Source organism: Rattus norvegicus, chromosome 7 (genome assembly GCF_021556685.1).
Source record: "Rattus norvegicus strain SHRSP/BbbUtx chromosome 7, alternate assembly SHRSP_T2T, whole genome shotgun sequence".
Taxonomy (NCBI): domain Eukaryota; kingdom Metazoa; phylum Chordata; class Mammalia; order Rodentia; family Muridae; genus Rattus; species Rattus norvegicus.
In genome coordinates, this window is record NC_141540.1 from 50,049,328 (window position 1) to 50,068,448 (window position 19,121).

The 19,121-nt window shown below is 37.0% G+C and overlaps 1 non-coding gene across 1 annotated transcript; it reads right to left on the reverse strand.

Annotated features, from left to right (window-relative positions):
• Positions 1-219: 219 nt before the first annotated feature.
• Positions 220-353, reverse strand: LOC120094000 (small nucleolar RNA SNORA17). Its single transcript, XR_015626265.1, has one exon. It is a non-coding gene; the product is annotated as a small nucleolar RNA SNORA17 (small nucleolar RNA).
• Between the last annotated feature and the right edge of the window lie 18,768 nt (positions 354-19,121).

Genomic DNA, 19,121 nt, shown 5'->3' on the forward strand with positions numbered 1-19,121 from the left:
TTACCCCATTTGTGCATTATGGCACTGGGCAAGGGTTATCCACAGCATGATATGCTACTCCTGCCCTACTTGGTGCTGGACTGGTGGTCATCTCAGGCTAGCTCCCTATCCAGGACCCCATGGCACTAGTTTTATGGTCCTCTTGGTCTTGCTTCTTGCCCGGGCTCCCAGTCCTAGGCAGGGTTCTTCTAATGTCCATCAGCTTCACTTATTTCATGGAGTGTTAGGCTACTAACCATTCAGATGTTCACAGGGTAGAACATGGAGCATAGACATAGCCTCTCTCCTCTCTGCCAACCTACTGAGGCACATATGTCACAGCAGTCATAATTCCTACTTACTTCACGAATATTTTGCTATTAGTTTCTGTCATCAGACCCATGTATAAAATGTGTTATGCTTAATTTGGTGCATCATCCCAGTACAAATTGAAAGACAGACTTTAAGGCCAATATAGCTGATCATTCTAACACAATGCCAACTCAATACAGGAAACACATATGGTTCTTTTCCCTAAGTTGACAGAAAAGCTGAGGTTTCCAAAGCTCTAAATTATACATACACACACATGCAAAGGGAGAAGGGGAGGAAGAGAAGGAGGATGAGAGATAAAGAAAAAGAGGAGAAAGAGGCTCACACACATGCACAGAGAGGGAGAAAGAGAGATGCAGAGAGGGAGAAGTGGATTCTTTATGTTCTGGAATTGTCCAAACAAAATCATATATACATCCAACATGCTCCATGTTATAACAAAAATAAAAGGGGTTGGGGAGTTAGCTCAGTGGTAGAGCGCTTGCCTAGGAAGTACAAGGCCCTGGGTTCGGTCCCCAGCTCCAAAAAAAAAAAAAAGAAAGAAAAATCTAGATTATAGCCAAGTCCCATTGCTGCTATGGTTGGTGCCTGGCACACTTTATAGCTTCTCCATCATCATCTGGATAAATATCTCTAGTTTCATATGTGGAGATCTTTATATCAACCACTTTGAGAGTCTGTCAATGGGGTTTGGTTTAAAAGCTGTCATTCTTGCTCTTTTCATCAAACCTTAATAGTGCCTCCTTAAATAAAGTGTTCTCTGACGCCCCACTCAAAAGTCAGTAGCCAAACTACTGGTCTAGTAGCCTTGGGTTCTCATCTCAAATAAAAATCGTTTAACATAGACCTATCATTTGAACCAGTTTATAAGAACCAGAATGCAAGAATCATAATTTTCTAATTTGGTTTGGACCACTCCATTCTCTGGTGATCAGGAAAGTATCTTTTACACAGTCAATAAGGGGTTAGCAAGTACCAACCTGTGGGACTTGCTGCAAACACAGCGATGACCGGGTTAAATTCAATTGCTAGTTTCTGAGAGCTTATAACTAGAAGACAAATAAGTTTCCTTAGAACAAGCTAAAAACCAGTATGATAGGGGTTAACAACACCAGTCACAATGACATTTGTGTCAGCTACTTTTGTCGAGAGCCACTGAAGTATAATATTCACACATCACTATATTGTTTATGGTTCTGATTATCATGACCCTTGTCGCCAAAATGCTCAAAGGTCATTATCATTAAGTAATGTCTGTGTTTTCTATTTCAGATTGCTCTCACCTCTCTGCCTCCACGGCAGTGCTCTATACAGAACCATCTAATTGATGATAGATGCATAATTAACTGATTCAGTACCTGGCAACTTTAGGAAAATTATCTTGCTGATATCGAATGTGACAAAAACGGGGGGAAAAAAATCCAGGTTGATTTTTCTCAGTATCAAAGTTGATATAATTCAGTTGCTGTTGTGTTTCTCAGAACTTGAATTTCACTCAAGATTTTGCTCACCTCACAGACAGTAGCAAGTTTTACGAGCCTAATTAACATTCCTTGAATAGATGGATTGAAGTTCTCCCATAAATATCTTCCAAGGTCGAGGTGAACTGGATTCAGTCTTCTTGTGTTCTTAAGTACTCTATCTCTAAGCAGTGTGTAGCTCAAATAGAATTAGGAAAGCGTTTAGTCTTGTAGCATTAGCACAATTTTTTTGGCCGTGTTCCCAGTGCTTGGACTATTCCAGAAAACTTGAAATCAATAAGATGCTCTGTTGTTGAATCCCCTCATTTCTCAAACTTAAGCTGACTGGTCTATAAAATTTATTTATTTATTTATTTATTTATTTGTTTGTTTGTTTGTTTGTTTGTTTGTTTGTTTTGTTTCTAGAAAGTAATTCTTGGGTGTGCATTTTATTTGTATCCTGCCTGAAAGTTTTACAGTCCTCTTTGTGCATGAACAAGAGTATAATCAGTGATTTTGTTTCTCCTGTTGCCACAAAAAAACCATGCCTTGAGCTCAACACTTTTTTCTTTTCATTTTTCCTCCTCTGTCGTGACCTCTGTACTAGTAAATGTGTTTGCCACGATAAGAGGATTCCAACAAGGAACTGTCACAGGCAATTGCTGCACTTGGGATGAGTGTATGTCTGTGGATATGGATTCTGCTCTTGGCATCATGTTTCTGCTAAGTTGCTGACAAGGGTTTGTGGCTATTGTGACTTTGTGGGTAAGCAGCTAGGAGACATACTGTATTTCTCATTTTGATGTCTGGGGCACCTATAGGAGGTACTGACTATACTTTTACTATTCTTTCCCTTTTAAACTCATTTCTTGTTCTCTCTGTAATTTCCTTCCTCATCTCATGCTTTCTTCTTCTCTGCCTTTGCTGTATTTTTCTTCAACCAAAGGGATAAACTTTCTCCCCATTGTGACTCTAAGAAGTAATTCTATAGAAAAGTAAGCAAGCACAATGAGATGACACTTTCCACAAAGTCACTCACCATGGTCCCATAGTTACATTGATTGAATGGACTATCACCACCCCTCTGTCATCTTTTATTTGAGTTCCAATGGTTTCCTGCCATTATACTTAAAACCTTTTTAAAAATGAGTATGCCCAAAATAAAAATAACAATAATTGGTCATTTTCTATAGTTTTCAAAGAAGTTAACTGATTTTGAAAATACAAATGGTGTCTTCTTTTTGTTAATGCAAACTCCCAGACTTCCATAGATAATCCTACACTACTTTCCTAACTTCAGAATTACTTTTCATAATACCTGTTAACAAATGTCCAGCAAACTTGAACAAGTACAATAGTCAATTCTGAGTCTTAAGTCTTATTCTACTGCTCTAGAGCAGGCCCAAGGTTCTCAGTTTTTAACAGGATAGAAAATGTTTCTGTTACATAGAACATACTTCGAATGGCAGGCAATGGAGAGTTAGAAGCAAAGCCCTGGAATCTCTCTCTCTGTCACTGCAAGCTCTCTCTCTCTCTCTCTCTCTCTCTCTCTCTCTCTCTCTCTCTCTCTCTCTCCGTGTGTGTGTGGTGTGTGTGTGTGTGTGTGTGTGTGTGTGTGTGTGTGTGTGTGTGTGTGTGTGTAAGCATTTATCAAGCTAATACCTAACTTCCTGACTCAATGATAACTCACTGGTAGAGATGGGTAGCAGGTATAACTGGTCCCACTTTATAGAAGTTCTCAAAGGTAACACTTTTGTTGAATGCAAGAGCAGAAGCACAGCTTTATCCGATTCTGTGAGTTTCATACAGTGGCTGTCTAAGAGGAAAGTAAGTTCACCTCCCAAGAGTTTCTCAATATTGTCACACAGTCATACATGGAGAAGCTTACAGAACCCTTTTTCCTTTTCTTATAGAAGTGTTGGGCTGCTTGCTCTTTTACTCTCATAATATGAGAATGCCATTTCAAAAGGAGAGAAATTTAAGACTCTAATTTTAAAAAAAGATTCAAATTGGCATCACCATATCCCTCCTCCTAAGAACACAAAGTAAAAAACTCCAAGGACATAATCACCTTGTTAAATATGGAATAGCAAAGGCAATGTAATCAGGAAACAAAATGAAGACTCTCTGTCAAGAGAATGATTTAGTGGCTGGCATATGTAGCCTCTGAAGCACTGGGAGCAAATCATTTGTAAATGTAGGAAGCCAATTACCAGTAATGAAATATAGTTGAATAACAAAGAGTAATTCTTCTTCAAACTATAGTAATGGATTGAAAATAAACTTTCCAAAGAAGCATGTTCATTCTACAGTTCTTTACACACACACACACACACACACACACACACACACACACACACACACACACACATCACTTTAATTGTCAGGTCCCTTTGGAGTCAAGTAGTTCCAAATGATATTTTAGCAAGAATTCTGACAGCTGGGGAAAATCCACCTGCTGAGTTACTACCTTTTAATTGAAAGCATGACAAACTTGACTAGAGAAGCAAAATTTAAAGTTAAGAAATCTGTTACTAATGCATTCTAAAATTAAATTAACTCTATTATGAATAAGGAAGAAAACCAAGTTCATGATTTACAATGGCTTTCTTTATTTCTTTCCTCTATTTCTCTCAGAGAATTCACTTGCACTGCCAAGCAGAGAGGCAAGCAAGCAGAATTTTGGGGAATTTCAGTGTTTAAGAAGATAGGTGCACAAATAAGCCATTGCTAAATTGTCCAAAACAAAGTTTAACTCATGAGAGGAAGGGTGGAGTTGCCTTAAGATAAGAATTGAGGAAACAGATGTGACAGCTGCCAAAGACAATGAGAGGAAGTCATAGACTTCAAAGAAGTTTTGCAAGGTTATGGGTCATGGGAGCTCATTTCCATCCAGTCTAGGGCTTTCAGTCTGACCATCATTAATATCTGAGACAAAACAAATCTTCATTTGTTGGTCATTCCTATCCATTCAAGAAGTTTAATGAGAGGTGCAACACACCATTATTTCCAACAAACAGAAATATTTTAGCTATTGGCAATAAAGTAGATGGCCAAATTCCCTTCTGGAACTGCATATAGAATCGCAGGGCTTTTATTCTTATCTAAACTAGTTACCCATGCTTTTCCAATGAAAGAGAAAAGAAAGACAGAAAGGAAGGAAGGAAGGAAGGAAGGAAGGAAGGAAGGAAGAAAAAGAAATTAAGAAAGAAAGAAAGAAAGAAAGAAAGAAAGAAAGAAAGAAAGAAAGAAAGAAAGAAGGAGGAAAGGAACGAAAAGAAAAAGTAGATGTATCTTTGTCATATTTTTCTTTATTTATAATGTGGCCATTTATTTTCATGGATGTGCAAATTGGACTTAAGGAAGCCCAAGGGAAGAGCAGAAGCTTCCAAGTGGGTAATGTGACATTAAGCCTGACCTTTGGAGTCTACAATATTTACTTATAGTATAGGTTCAGTTGCAATTCAGTTTGAATTATCTCCCTGACTATAAGATCAAATTGTACTCCTGCAAGGGATGCTAAAGGCAACCTGGTGGATACTGTGCATCAAATGGTGAGTGAAGAACTACATCGACTTTAGAACCCTTAACCATACTTCCATTTGCTGCTGGATGAGTAATTTATGGTACTGTATGAGACCATTTAGCAGCGGCTTATTTTGATAATTTAGCAATGGCTTATTTGTACCCTTTCTACGGCAAAGGCAGATTGCTTCATTCCTGTAAAAGCTCACTTTAAACCAGTAATGAAAGAGATTCCCCTGGAATAAAATGTAAACCGGTAGCTGAAACTTAACCCTGATTTCTGTGGATCCCATGTGACTTAATAAACAATAGTCTTAGGAAGGCATAACTAGGTATAAACAGATGAGTGCTGTCAGTTAAATAGCAATGCTTGGGATTTTGTAAACTTGCGTTTGTCAGAATCTGCAGTTTCAAAACATGGCCAATGGGCAATTTCAATTTGCCCACGTGGCTGAGCAGACTACGCTCTAGTAAACTGAGGGTGAAGCATGGGTGACCAAACCTGGGGAACACTTGCTCTATTTCACCTGCCCAAAGTCATCCACTGGTGAAAGGAATATCAAGAGGCTGAGGGTATGTTATCAGGGAGGTTTTGGAAACACTAACCTATTGGAGTCTAGCCCAGTTCCTCCAATCTTGAACTATGGAGAACAATGCCATCACTGACAACAAACAGCATTTTAAACATAGCCTGAATGGAGACACTGGGGCTTGGATGATTATTTACTTTAGAAATACAACTAATCTATATTTTTATCATATTATGCCCATTAAAATACTAAAACAAAAGAACACACAAGTAGATTGGTTATTATCATATAAGGCTTAATTAAACATGTCTTAGAGTATTGTGTTGGTATAATAAGCCTCACATTATACAAGTAACAGAGATATAACCTAGAAGTCCATAGCAATTCATTATTGTACATGTATAAAGATGCAATTAGCCAGATCCATATAGTTATGAAAGAATAATGGATTTCATTCAAATGAACTTAATGAAAGTTTATATAAAGTATATATGTATCCTTTTCTCTTTTGTAGTAAAAAATTTTTAATTAAAATACAGAGATCCCATCTTTCCTTTTGTTCCTTCAAACCCTCCCATGACCTTCCTTTGGGAATTTGCAATAGATTCTCTGGATTCCATTGTCTGAAATTCATGCTGAGAAATATCAACTGAACCTTCTTAGAGACAAAGAGATACTAGCAGATCTAAAATATGAATTATTTACTGCACTCTTGGGGCTTGTGAGTTGCGTGTCAGTGAGTATAGGTAGTTAATGTCAAGCTTGGCCATCTGAGTTTGATACCTGGAACCCACACGGTGCTTGGAGAGCACTGACTGCTTCAAGTTGTCCTGTGACCTCTACAGATTGACGATGGCATGGCTTTCCTCCCCTCTGTCATCTCCAACCCAAATACAAATAACATATGTGTAGTAAAAGTATTTACTACATGCTTTTATACTGAAACTCTGACATCGATGCATTTATCCAAGGGCCAATGTCGCCATTCTGTCTGTGCCAGAGGGAAGAATCCATGGAGGCCTAAGTAGCAAATGGAGAGGATGTGGAACCTTTTGTCAGGACAGATAATACAGAGAATGATGAGGGATTCCTGTTAAGGAAAAAGTGTTGAAAAAGTATGTCAAATGCCACAAAAAATGAGTTTAAGGCAAAATGGATATACACAGAGTATACACAGTATGTCAAAAGATTCACAACCCCCTTTATACAGCTAAACGTTGCCCTTGCTACATTAATTCTAGGTCCATCAATAGAGAAATAACTACATTTTGTTAGCTAGAGCACACAACACTTCATATTTAAGTGGCTTGAAATAGTTAACATTTCAATGGGAGAAAAAAAATTAGAGGTGTCCCCAGAAGAAATATGTTGAAAAAACAAAGGGCATTCAAGTGTCCCCTAGAAATAGGGAAAGAGAAGAAGAAAAACTGGTAAAAGAAAGAAGAGTCCAGTGGCTATGTGACCTTTGTCACATTATTTGGGCTCTCTAAATTTTGGAGGGCAAACATAATAATGGTAGTTATATAAAGAAGTAATTCTGGTGTGGAAGAAGGAACTTTAGAGTGGAATAATGGAATATTCTGTTGTTATTGTTATTATTATTATTATTATTATTATTACTATTATTATTTACAGGCTTGTGAGATAGTTTAATGAGTAAAGGTGCTTATTGACAATCCCATAGACCTGAGTTCACTTGCACAGGCATACAACAAATAAAGGCAGTAAAAATTTTAATTGTTCACTTTAAGGCTATTTCAACACATTTCATGGTTCATAGAAATATTTCTATAATTGGCCTGAGTAATATTACCAAATGAAACTAAAGCAAAAGGCAAAGATGCATACTGCAGGGTATTGATCACTGCTTGGTTTTTTAGTTAGATTATTAATCACCCATGGCTGAAGATAGAATAATAAATTATGACATTTTTTAGGTAGAATGTTGTATAGCTATTAAGAAGCATAATGAATATATTTATGGTAATATTTAAATAAAGATGATCTCTTTGTTAGAGTTTTATTGCCTTGAAGAGACACCATGACCAAGGCAACTCTTATAAAGGCAAACATTTAATTGGGGCTGGCTTACAGTTTCAGAGGTTTAGTCCAGTATCATCATGGTGGGAAGCATGGCATCATGTAGGCAGAATTGGCCCTGGAAGAGCTGAGACTCATACATCTTGATATGAAGGCAGCCAGGAGGAGACTGTCTTCCACAGGCAGGCAGGAGGAGTGTCTCTTTTGCATGGGGCAGAGCTTGAGAACTAGAGGACCTTGAAGTTTCCTACTCAGTGACACACTTCTTCTTACAAAGACACAGTTCCTTATACTGCCACTTCCCATAAGGTAAGCATATTCAAACTACCACAGATGTTAAGACTGCTATTGAATAATCTAACAAAATATAAATGCACCTAGAATACAAGACTGAAAAAAAAAGGGCACACAATGATACTAAGAACTGATGTCTTTCCTTAGAAGAAATGATTGTAATGTTTTTCTATTTTTTAAGAAATCATTTCAATTCCATGGTTTTTATTCAAGGAATAAAAATGTGAACTAAAGTTCCCAGAACAAAAGCCAAACCTACATTAAATATTCCAGAAACTGCCTATTCAAACCTTATAATGGTGGAGAAATGTAATGCTACAGAATAGAGCCAAATTATCTGATGATGCTGTCCTGAGTGCCTTTAACAACTCTTTATTCCTCACATCTGAGTCAGACCTAGCATCCTTGTGGCTCTCAGGTAATACCTAGAATATGTCAACATACCATTGTCACCCACTGCACCAAATGCTACCAAGGTCATTAGTTATTATCCAAACCACCCAGCAAAAAATTCTCTACTTTGCTGGATCCTGCCTTCCTGGTATTTTCACTAATGTACTTTTACATATGTTAATTTGTATGGCTTCTCTTTGTTCTATAAGAACTCCATGAAACTGTTTGCACATCATAATATGACCAGGACTATCTCAATCTAGGCCATATTTACTTAGTCATACTTAACTCGAGAATAAGCTCTTATTTTCTTATTATTTTGCATTCTTTCTATACACATATAAAGACAGACAATTACATGTAATATATCCAGTCTCAATTTTAAAAGAAATTTCTTTTTTTTTTTACTATAACATGTTCTAAATTATTTAAACAATGTTCAGGGTCTCATAACATAATATTCATATCTAGGATTATTTGGTATTATAATTTGATCTTCTTTTTTATTTTTTATTTTTTATTAACTTGAGTATTTCTTATATACATTTCGATTGTTATTCCCTTTCCCGGTTTCCGGGCAAACATCCCCCTCCCCCCTCCCCTTCCTTATGGGTGTTCTCCTCCCAACCCTCCCCCCATTGCCACCCTCCCCCCAACAGTCTAGTTCACTGGAGGTTCAGTCTTAGCAGGACCCAGGGCTTCCCCTTCCATTGGTGCTCTTACTAGGATATTCATTGCTACCTATGAGGTCAGAGTCCAGGGTCAGTCCATGTATAGTTAAAAGAAATGTCTTAAGTATAGTAAAAGTTCCCAGAAAATGTTGATGTCTTGGTTTCTATCCGTTCCAACATTTGAATATACACTCTTCAAATATAAGAAATATATCACCGATAATTTTTAATCATTTAGTACTCAGTCAAACATATTGAGTAGTTACTTAGTGACTGAGTACATTAATATGCTTGAGTACATGAATGTATATAGAACTCATAAAATGCCACTCTAAAGAATTCTCTTAGCTTGCCTACCCTATAGAAGTTAAACTGAAGAGGTATGTTCATGAAAAAGAAACAAAAATATGTAGTTCCAACTCTTTTTATAAATTAGTCAAACTCTATAATATGAATTCAAGTATTATTGAGATTTTCCTGGTTTATGATACTTACTGAGGTGCTTAGATATGAACTTCTTGAAGTGCTCAGAACTCGATGGCTGCTTTGCAGAAAGCCCGTACTGTGTCTGTCAGGGCCACCAAAGCAAATAAAGATTTAAATCAAGTGTAGTTTTTAAGAGAATAGCACCATTGGTGGTATGATTTTTCTCCTGGATGTGTTCATTGAAGACAAGGTGAGAAGCATTGTTTTAGTTTGTGACAATTTAAAGTAGTTGTGTAAGATGTATTGAACTTCTCTGTAGATTAGTAAACTTCTCAATAAATCAGGTACAAGGTTTCCTGTGTTTTCTATTCTAAAACTTATTTCACTCTAGCATGAACAAACATATGCTATGGGGCACCAAAGGAACCTGAAAAAATTATATATATATATATATATATATATATATATATATATATATATATATATATATATATATATGCAGATCATCATCATCATCCAATCTCTGTAAAAAAAAGAACTCAGAGAAAAATGCAAAAAATGATGAAATGTTTTCTTTTTTCATATATATGTTAGATCACATGGGTGGAAAATGTAGATGAGCATTCATAGTGTGTTGCTTTTATGACTCTCAGTTTCTTGGAAAGTGGGGGTCTTGGCAGTAGTCAATATGTAAAATAACATAATTAAATCTCTGGGCTTCTTTATCTGATCTGAAATGAACAGAGCTTTGACCCCAAGATTCTATTTCTATGTGTTTTATGTACCGAGATTTGTGCTTATTAAATTAAGTACATCCATATGTGGGTATATTACCTCCAACAATCTAAAAATGTGCAAGGAAAGTAGCTGGAATGTTCACTAATACTAGTGTAATTTATACAGTATAGCATCTGTATTAGGAACACTATACACTACAGTCATAAAAAAAGAATGACAGCTATATTATATTCTATCAGGAAAGAATTGATAACATATTTTAGAAATCATAGAAGAAATATCTTGAACTTGGAGAAGTAAAAAAGAAACATTTGACTTATTTTTACACATGACATGAGAAAATATGAAGACCCAATAGAAATCCCTGGAGAGAAGGACAGAATACAAAGAAAAGATGCTTTCTTTCTTTATTTTTTATTGGATATTTTTTATTTACATTTCAAATGTTATTCCCTTTCCCAGTTTCCCAGACATAAGACCCCTATTTCATCCCTCTCACCTTCTATAAGGGTGTTCCTCTCCCCATCAATCTACCCTTACCGCCCTTCGATTCCCCTACACCAGGGGTCCAAGCTTAGTAGGACAAAGGTCCTACAAAGGGTCCTTTCACTGGTGCCCAACATGGCCATCCTCTGCTACATATGCAGTTGGAGTCATGGGTCTGTCCATGTATAGTCTTTGGGTAGTAATTTAGTTCTGGGAGCTCTGGTTGGTTGGCATTGTTGTTCTTAAGGAGTTGCAAGCCCCTTCAACTCTTTCAAACCTTTCTCTAATTCGTCCAACGGGGGTCCTGATCTCAGTTAAATGGTTTGCTGCCAGCATGCGCCTCTGTATTTGACATGCTCAGGCTGTGTCTCTCAGGAGACAGCTATATCTAGGACCTGTCAGCAAGTACTTCTTAGCTTCAACAATCTTATCTAGTTTTGGTGGCTGTATATATGTGGGCCACATGTGGGGCAGGATCTGAATGGCTGTTCCTTCAGTCTCTGCTCCAAACTTTGCCTCCATATTAACTCCTATGAATATTTTTGTTCCCCCTTTTAAGAAGTGAAGCAGATGCATTTTGGCGATCCATCTTCTTGAGCTTCATGTGGTCTGTGGATTGTATCTTGGATATTTCAAGCTTTTGGGATAATATCCATTTATCAGTGAATGCATACCATGTGTGTTTTTTTTGTGGTTGGGTTACCTCACTCAGGATGATATTTTCTAGTTCAATTCATTTGTCTATTTCATCAAGTTGTTGTTTTTGATAGCTGAGTAATACTACATTGTATAGATTTACCACATTTTCTGTATCTATTCCTCCGTTGAAGGATATCTGGGTTCTTCCCAACTTTGGCCTATTATAAATGAGACTGCTATGAACATAGTGGAGCGTGTGTCTCTGTTGTATGTTGGAGAATCTTTTGGGTATATGCCCAAGAGAGGTATAGCTGGGTCCTCAGATAGTGTACTGCCCAATTTTCTGAGGAACCTCCAGACTGATTTCCAGAGTCATTGTACCAGTTTGCAATCCCACCGATAATGGAGGAATGTTTCTCTTTCTCCACATCCTCCCCAGCATCTGCTGTCTCCTGAGTTTTTTATCTTAGCTATTTTGACTGGTGTGAGGTGGAATCTCAGAGTGTCTTGATTTGTATTTCCCTGATGACTAAGGATGTTGAGCATCCTGATGAGATACTTCTCAGCCATTCAGCATTCCTCAGCTGAGAATTCTTTGTTTAGCTCTGTACCCCATTTTAAATAGGATTATTTGGCTCTCTGGAGTCTAATTCTTGATTTCTGTGTATATTTTGGATTTTAGCCCTCTATCAGTTGTAGGATTGGTAAAGATCTTTTCCCAATCTGTTGGTTGCCGTTTTGTCCTAACCACAGTGTCCTTTGCCTTACAGAAGCTTTGCAGTTTTATGAGGTCCCATTTGTCGATTCTTGATCTTAGAGCATAAGCCATTGGTGTTTTGTTCAGGAAATTTTCCTCAGTGGTCATGTGACTCTTCCCCACTTTTTCTTCTATTAGTTTGAGTGCATCTGGTTTGATGTGGAGGTCCTTGATCCACTTGGACTTAAGCTTTGTACAGGGAGATAAGAATGGATCAATTTGCATTCTTCTACATGTTGACCTCCAGTTGAACCAGCACCATTTGCTGAAAATGCTATCTTTTTTCCATTGGATGGTTTTAGCTCCTTTGTCGAAAATCAAGTGACCATAAGTGTATGGGTTCATTTCTGTGTCTTCAATTTTATTCCACTCATCTACCTGCCTGTCTCTGTGCCAGTACCATACAGTTTTTGTCACTGCTGCTCTGTAATACTGCTTGAGGTCAGGGATGGTCATTCCACCAGAAGTTTGTTTATTGTTGAGTATAGTTTTCACTATTCTTGTTTTTTTTTTGTTATTCCAAATGAATTTGCAAATTGCTCTTTTTTATTTCTATGATGAAGTGAAGTGTAATTCTGATGGGGATTGCATTAAATCTATAGATTGCTTTTGGCAAAATGGCTATTTTTATATATTAATCCTGCCAATCCATTAGCATAGGAGGTCTATCTTCTGAGATCTTCAATTTCTTTCTTCAGAAACTTGTAGTTCTTTGTCATACAGATCTTTCACTTGCTTGGGTAAAGTCACACTGAGGTGTTTTATATTATTTGGGACTATTGCGAAGGGTGTTATTTCCCTAATTTATTTCTCTGCCTGTTTATCCTTTGAGTAGAGAAAGGCTACTGGTTTGAGCTAATTTTATACCCAGCAATTTTGCTGAAGTTGTTTATCAGGCTTAGTAGTTCTCTGGTTGAACTTTTGGGGTCACTTAAATATAATATATCATCTGCAAATAGTGATAATTTGACTTCTTCCTTTCCTGGCAACTGGCTTTCAGTTCTTGTCACAGGCAGAACCCCGAAGGGTCTGCTCCTAGGTCCCTGTGCCCAGGGGACATAAAGAGCACTAGGCATTTTCCTCTTGGTTCGGGAATGTGGGCAGAAAGTAGCTTCCTCCATATTCTCAGGAGAGTCTGCACTTCTGATGGTCCAGCTCTCACCCCCACAGGACTTGGGTGCAGGGAACTGCATAACTGATTCAGTTTAGTTCAGGGTGCAGGCCTGAACCAGCAGCTTCCAGCTGCTAACTGCTCTTATATTCCTGCACTATGCAGTTTCCTCTTGGGCCAGGGATGTAGGCAGAGGTGGGCAGAGGTGGCTGTCTGTCTTGCGGTATCAGGGTTGTCCGCACTTCTGGGCGTTCACCTCTCTTCCCCACTGACAAGATGCTTCCTATTGTCTATTCATTTGCATCTTTGACTTTATTTTATATGTGGGTATCATCTAATCGTGCTAATAAAACCTATAAATATTTAATATTGGAGTAATTATCTTATTTTCTAACACCAAAGAGGATTCGTGTTTTGATCATCTATATAATGCAGAGCATAAACACTGTAAAATATATAATGATTTGGAGAAACTTTTCACATTTCAATAAAATTTTAGCAGTCACCTTTGCCTCCAAAGATTTTGTTAAAAACTAATAATAAAACACATGAAATATCTATTCATATGAAACTATGATATTCCAGGAATTAAGAGTAGTATAAAGTAGAAACAACCACTGATTAATATGATTGTATATGCATTCATTATGGAAAGTAGGCTATAATGCTGTGCTGTTAGATGCTGTGACTTATTCAGAGCCACAGTCTTTAATTAGCTTTGTTTGCATTGCTAGGTTTAATATTTCAAACTACTGTATAAATTCAAACTTTTTGGTGACATTTAGGCTTTTATATTTTATTAATTTTTGAAAATTTCATACAGCATACTATCACCCCCAAATCCTTTCCTATCTTCTCTCAGATCCATCCTCACCTTTTTTTTATCCTCTTTCTTGTTTATTGTTTAAATAAACCAATGATTCAAAATCTTGATGCCTATATACTCCTGTGTGTGAGACCATCTGCTGGAATATGTTCAAGTCATTAGGGGCCAAACTGTTCCCCTGGAAATCATTAACTGTCAATAGCTCTTCAGCAAAGATGTCGTGTGAGGTCTTTCCTGCTCTCTGCTAGAACAGTGACTAGGTTGACTTTATGTAGCTTCGGCGAGTTTATGAGTTTAGTAGTCCTGTTATATCCAAAAGACACATTTTCCCTCTAGTCCTTCCTGACATTTGGCTCTTACAATCTCCTTGTCCCCTCCTCCTTGGTGGTCCTTGAGTGTTGGAGTGGAGATAAAATATAAATGTCCCATTTGTGGTTGAACACGCCACTAATATTTACTCTCTGCAATTTTCCAACTGGGAGATTCTGAATTAACCACCATCCACTGCAGAAGCGTTTCCGATGAGGTCTAAGAGTTGTGCGTATCTACAAGCTCATAATTTCCTTTCACTTTACAGATGAAAATGATTTTGATTTTTATATAAATATTGCATGTTGCATTATCCCTTTGTCACCTGACAAACTTTTTGGCTGTTTCCATACCTTGGTTATTTTGAATAGAGGGCTATGAACATGGGTGACAAATGTATATCAGTTGTAGTGACTAGAATCATTAGTATATATACCCAGGAGTGGCTAATGTGGTAGGTCACGAGGAACTGAAACTGATTTTCACAGTGGCTACACCAGTTTGCTCTCCCTCCAACAGTGCACGAGAAGTCCCCATTCCCCACATATTTGCTGCTGTTTACTGTCTTTTTGTTTTTTTACTCTCAGTCATTCTGACTATGGTAAAATGACACCTTAAAATGGTTATAATTCAGGTTTTCCTGGTGGCTAAAGATAGAAAACACTGTAAGATCCATGGTTTGTCTTACAAGTTGTTTGTTTTCTTGGTGTTTAGACTTGTGGGTTCCTTCTTATTCTAGACACTAGTCCTGTGTTAGGTGTATAGCTAGCAAAGAATTTTTCCCATTCTGTAAGCTGGTGCTTAAGTCTGTTACAGTTCCTTTGTAGTAGTATGGAGGCTTTTTTAAAATTAATTTCATGAAACACCATTTATTGGTTATGTCTTACTTCCTAGATAAGTAGGTTCCCATAAAGTCCTTACCTGAACCTGTATACTAGACTTTGCTCCCTACTCTTTCTTCTACAGGTTTCAAGTCTAACATTGACATCCTTGGCCCATTTGGAATTGATTCATGTACAGGGTGAGAATTACAACTAACAATTTACTAAACCAGTGCAAGTCCTAACTGCACGCTAAATATTTATCCTTATACCCACAAATAAATGTAGCTCTTATTCCTCAACAAAGAAACTTCTTTTTACAACAGATGGAGGTGATTACAGTAAAAATGCACTGCTCAAAATACAGAGAACAAGTAACTCTGTGCTGCCCAGCTCCCATATCCATCTTCAACACAGCTTCTGCACCCAAGTTTCAGAGAACATTATATATTATATACATTATTGTGTATTCTGTTACATATATTATGTATATATATAAAATGTACCATATACATATGATACACAACTATGCATATATCCACTTAATTATATATTTATCTGATGGTAATACATGTATACATAAATATACACATAATATAACACATATAATACATACATAATACATATATACATAATAATACATATACACATAAACATATGTAATATACTATATTACATATACACATAGCTTTTGTATATATTCTATATATATTTATACACATAAACATATCCATACTGGTTTAAATATATACTATATGTGTATGCTTCTGTACATGGTATCTATGAATATGTATATATAGCATATGTATAAAGCATATATGTAACATATATACAGTATATATGCATATAGAAGTATATGTATATAATATACATGTATATATGATACATACATAGTATATATATTATATATATGGCACAGACACAATTATTTATATATAATATGTACACAACAAAAGAAATAAAGTTTAGTGAATGAACTTGAGAGTGCAAAGGATATGTATACTTTAGGGATTAGAGGGAGGATTGGAAAGGGGAAAAATGATACAATTATACTTTAATTCCACTTAAGAAAATATTAAATCTAATTTGATTCTGTTTAAAATGTGACAAATTAATAACAGAGGGATTAATATAAAAGAAAACTATAAAAGTAACTGCGAAAATATTTTGTTTTTGTAGAAGATTAAATTATTTATACACTTTACATATAATCAAAATTAATAAATTTGTAGTCAGAGATTTATAATAAATTTAATTTTGCAAAGTAAGAAAATTGACTTTTAAAAGTGAAATTTGCCAAAAGAAATATAGTATTTTAAAAAAAAATTTTAATAATGCAAGGTAAAAGTTGAATTACTCTCAGAATGTGGAAACTGTTAATCACCAATTATCTATAAGATAAATGTCTTCCTCAACTTTTTACGTGAAAAATTATTATGACGGGATTTTAGTTTAATCAAATTTTTTTCTTGTATGTTCTTGATGGATGTTTTGTTTTGAGCAATTAGAATATGATAAAACTAAACATTGCAAACTATCATGTGAATCATGCCAATATCTGTAAATATATATATATATATATATATATATATATATATATATATATATATATATATATGTTAAAGGAGGTTGGAAATATGGCTAAGCCTATGTTCTTACAAAGGAATCAAGTTCAACTTCCATCAGCCACATGCTATCTGAAAACTATCAGTAAATCCAGTTTCTCTTCCAAAGTCATCACTCTTGAAATCATGGCTTATCTAATGCCTGCTTTTGACCTTCGGAGACACCAGGCATACTCTTGGTGTGCACAGATATGTGCTGGCAAAATACTCATATACCTAAAATAAAATAAATAATTCTGAAAATATTTAAATTCAAGCACAATAAAAAGTGGTCATAGTTAGACTGATTTTCTTCTTACTAACATTTAGGACCCACATATGAATTATTGTAAAAGACTGAGAATTCCCAGCAATAATGACAATGCAACTCTAGTGGACGAGCCAATATGTGAGGGAATAAAAATAGGATGAGGTTAAAGTTGTGGTGAGTACCAAGATGATGCAAATAAAGTAATAAAGTGGGAAAGATTCACAGGAAGAACCAACTTAGAGGCTAAGAGAATCTTTTTCTAAGATGAGGACATCTGAATTGAAACATAAAGGATAAGAAGCCAGCCATGACAAGATTAGAGAGATGTGTGTATAGAGCAGAGGGTAGTGAGTGAGGATGCACTCCTGAGGTAGAAAGGGCTTAGCCTAGGGTAGCAAGGCTCAAGCTGTATAGGAGAGAGAGAGAGGGAGAGAGAGAGAGAGAGAGAGAGAGAGAGAGAGAGAGAGAGAGAGAGAGAGAGAGAGAGAGAGAGAAAACAGAGAGACAGGGGCAGGGAGAAACTGAGACAGGGAGAGACAGATGGAGCAACAAAGAGACAGAGAGACAGAGACAGAGAAAGGAAGAAGGGAAGATTAGAGAAAGGGGGAAGAAGGAACAGAGAGAGACAGAGACAGAAAGGGAGAGGAGAACAGGGCAGAGATAGAGAAGGACACAGAGAGACAGACAGAGACAGAGAGAAAGAGATGGAGACAGAGAGACACAGAGACAGAGACAGGAAGATGAAGAAGGGGGAAAGACAGAGAGATAGCGAGACAGAGACAGAGACAGACAGAGATAGAGACAGAGACAGAGACAGAGACCAAACCATGCTGAGATTTGAGCCTTGGAGAAGATCATGCCAGGTCTCTAGAATTTCATTTGAGATATACATAAAAACCACGGGAGCCCTCAGTAGAAGCAACATTATTAATTCATAGTTTTAGGTTAGGTTGCTTTTAGATGCTCTGGGGGGAAAGACAGGATGGAGTGACAGGAGTTGAGAGAAGGAAGAGTCCCAGAAAGTGATACTGGTGGCTTATCCTGTGATCATAGCTGTGGGGTTTGGAAATTTTTATTACAATTTGACTTGGGTTTGCTGGTAGACACCATGCCCGTGTGATGAGGAAGATGCTGAGAATCGGCCTGCTTCAGGTTTGTCTAACTCCACCAGGGAGGTGAATGGTGGAGCCAGAGTGACATATAAGTGTTGTGGTTTGCCCTGAAGTTGTCTGTAGTTTGACGCTAATTCCACTGCCCCAAGGACAGCTGCCTCGTCACTCAGAACTCTGGTGACTTCACCAGAACCACCTCCCCATTGAATTTGTAAAGTACAGGTGAGGGGCAGGTACAGGATAGAAGGAGGCCTGTCATTGGAGGAGAAGGAAGGATGGGCGGGAGAGAAGTTTGAAGGAGGAAGTTTGGAGGAGTCTGAGGAGACTGGAACAGAAAGGAAAGACAGGAAGAGGAGAGGGTGAGAAGCCATGGCAGGTGATGCTAAGATTCTGCTCTGTGTATTTACAGGTTGTTATCAATGTTCCTAAGGGATGGATGGTACCCGGCTTTGTATGTTTAAGTGGGCAATTATATCTTACCAACTGGGTCAAAGATTATTGTGTTGTGTGTTCTTTTATGTGAGGGTTTGAGTGTAAGAAAGTGTGCCCCTGAGATGAGTGCCCACCAAGATATCTAGCAGACCTAGTGGGATAAAAGACAACTACTTTTTATTTTTTTATTTTTACAGCAACATATAAGCACAAGATGAATAGTTTCTAGAAAGAAAGAACTGGAATGAATCATCTGTTGTTTCTGAGGTGGATGCTACTCACTGTTCTGCAGGTCAGCCAGATGAAAGCCACCCTGAGGGGATAGCTTTGCGGTGCCCATCTTAGTGCAGGATCATTTTTATAA